General features: G+C 44.3%; 1 non-coding gene across 1 annotated transcript; it reads right to left on the reverse strand.

Moving 5' to 3' along the window:
* Positions 1-407: 407 nt before the first annotated feature.
* On the reverse strand, positions 408-514 carry LOC136484471 (small nucleolar RNA R71). The gene has a single exon (XR_010765990.1). It is a non-coding gene; the product is annotated as a small nucleolar RNA R71 (small nucleolar RNA).
* Between the last annotated feature and the right edge of the window lie 2663 nt (positions 515-3177).

Below are 3177 nucleotides of genomic sequence, written 5' to 3' on the forward strand. Positions count from 1 at the left end.
AATAGGTCCCATACCGCTTCTTCCTCCGTTACTCCACCAACAGTTGAGCTAGTCACCCTCGCACCATCTGCTACTACCACTATGGCCAAGACACTATGCGACTACTCCACCCCCGCTATTGCCAATGTGCCCATTGGGCCCACTGTCAACATGAGTAATGGAAACTTTGAGCTACGCACTGGCTTGATCATGATGGTGCAGGCAAACCAATTATGTGGTTTGTCAAGTGAGGACGCAAGTGCACACTTGCAACACTTCCTGGAGCTGTGCGACACTATTGTCATCAAAGTCATCTCTCAAGCTAGCATCAGGCTCTGTCTGTTTCCCTTCTCCCTTGTGGTAGTAGTGAATGGTACTTGGCCACAGCGGCATTCCTCGTTAAGTTTTTCCCCATGAGCAAAACCAATGCCCTGAGGGGGAAAATTTCAAATCTCCAGCTAACTTCCATGGATTCCATCCCTGAGGCATGGGAGAGATTGCAGGATTACATCCAGGAGTGCCCACACCATGGGATGGAGAATTGGCTCATGCTCTAGGACTTCTACGAGGGGCTGATGCACATGTCAAAGGGGCACGTAGATGCCGCTGCTAGAGGCGCATTTCTTTCCCTCACCATCGATGGAGCCATGGCTCTCATCAAAAAAATGGTGGCCAACTAGAGCTGGGGGAAAGAACGAACAAAAAGGCTTGCATACCATGAAGGAGGTGGATATGCTTGCCGCAAAAATGGATTTGTTGCTGAAAAGACTTGACGAGCGTGCCACTGACAAGGAGGCAATGAAGGGCACCGTCAAGGCCATGGACTCACAAATGACTTGTGAAGTCTATGGAGAGGTCGGACACTCGGGTTCCAACAAGGTAACAATAACGGGTTCCGACAAGGTAACAATGACCAATCACGCTTCCAAGGAGGTAACAATAATTATAATTCAAATTTCAATTCCAATTTCAATTCAAATCAACCCTCCTTGAAGGACCTAGTGCTAGGTCAAGCTAAAATTAATGAAAATATCACAAAAAAATTGACGTATAATGATAAAATGATTGAAAATATAAATTCTAAAATTGAAAGTTTATCCTCCTCTATTAAAAACTAAGCTTTAATAAAATGACTGAAACTTAAATAGCTCAAATAGCTACCCCTATTCTTGTCAATCATTCGGGGAAAATCCCGGGGCAACCTGAGAATTCCCCTGAGTTTCTTCATGCAGCTGCAGAGCAATAGAGGAGGAGAAGTCTTGCTAACGGACTATAAATGTCGACCCCTTGCCAAAGGTAAATCGGTAGTTATCCTTTAAAAATTCAAAATTTCAATTTTTTTTTAAAAATTCAAATTTTAAAATTTGCTTCAAAATAAACTTTTTAGAAAAATAAAATAAAAATCATTTTCTAATAGTATAGATTTTTCTCTTATTATTCCTCCTTTTAAAATATTTATGAAAAATTAAAATATAATAAAAGTTGTTGGAAAATCCATTTTGTGAGTAAATTTTCATATCTGGGGGAAACACCAATGGCTACACCTTCAAAATGGCCGTTGGGAGCAACCTGCAAAAGGGGGCAGCAGCGGGCCCAACTCTAGTGTGGGCACACCCTGCCCGACGCGACTGCTGCTTCTCCAACGGTTGGAGCCATTGCTCCCACCCCCCCTCGGCCGATGCTTCGAGGTATAAATCTGAGAGCTCGGGTTGAGGCCCTCCTCACCCTCACACTCTCCATTTTTCACTCCCTATCACTCTCTTTGCTTCACTACTTGCAAAATATTTTTCCACAAAGCTTGAGAGCAAGGAAACTCTGTAGAAAAATCCTACGCTCAAGACCATCAAGCTTGTTCTGTTGTTTTTGCCATAGGAAAGTTTAGGAGGAAGCTCGCTGGTGCTTTCAAGAAGGCCATGGGAGCAAGCTCAAGTCACTCCCACGGAAGCTCAAGTGCGCGCTCAACCAAGCCCGAAGAGAGCCCTGTGCATGAAGATGAAGAAACTGAGCCGACAAAAGAGCAAGGGCAAGGGCACCGATGGAGGAAGGCGACGATGATCCACACCTTGATTTGGTGGGAGACCGGGAGATGCAAGCATACAACCTCATCAAGAATCACAAGTTCATCCACATGCCTGCATATGACCCCGACCTTCTCCAAAAGATATGTATGAACACCGAATTCACCACCATCTAGAAAGTCGTTGGATGGGAGAATGTTGCTCCCATTACGAGCTTGGTTCTCGCCTCCTATCAATTCAATTCTTATGCCCTTTGCAAGAAGTTGAGGGTGGGATTACTAGAGGAACAATATCTAGAGGAGCACATAGAGAAGGCCAAAGTGAGCTGTGTTAGCGTGTGCTGTCTGGTGCCTTTTTTGTGTTGCTCTTGCTATCCACCATACTTGTTTATCCCACACCTGGCACCTTGCTATCCACCATACTTGTCTGTCACCCACCTGGCACTTGGAACATTTTAGATCAGCAATAAGAACAAGTACTTTGGACTATAATTCAGCATTACTTTTTGTTACTAACTTGTGTGCCAAATATACATATTATTCTTTGTGTGCTTTCTAAGCTCCACAAACTCTTCAGATCAGTATAGAAAAAGGCCCTTGCAATCTTAGTACACCTGCCTCATAGGTATCACGAACCAGCCGCCGGTTGTACCATCCACTGCTTGCGTTGGTAAGAACTTTGTAAGAGCTTGGTAAGATGCTTCCACTTGCTATGAAAAGTGACACCACTACAACCATGTAGTCATTTGGTAGGGATAACTTTCACCGTTTGTTCCTATTTTTGTGTTTACAATGGCAGGAGATGATTAGACTAGAGATAACAATCCCAAGGATTTCAACGAGTGTGTCAGCCAAGAGCAATTGCAAGCTGCTATAGAGAATGCCCAAAAAAGGATGAATGAGGCTGTCAGGAAGGCCGTCACTGACGCACTCATTGAACTCAACATTGGCAACAACATGGAGAGATTGGACAAACGAATTTCCATGCTAACCGACAAGGTTACTGAGTTGGAAACCTTTGTGGCAGTCAACAACGACGTCTCTAGCAGCAACACCAATGGTCTCTTGCTAGAAGACATGGTGTATGATGCCAATGGGAACATAGATCGAGAAGCCTTTCGACAAGCAAGATTACAATGACGTCTTCACCGCAACACGATAGGTATGGGTGGTGTCCACCA

This window comes from Miscanthus floridulus, chromosome 9, assembly GCF_019320115.1.
Source record: "Miscanthus floridulus cultivar M001 chromosome 9, ASM1932011v1, whole genome shotgun sequence".
Lineage (NCBI taxonomy): Eukaryota > Viridiplantae > Streptophyta > Magnoliopsida > Poales > Poaceae > Miscanthus > Miscanthus floridulus.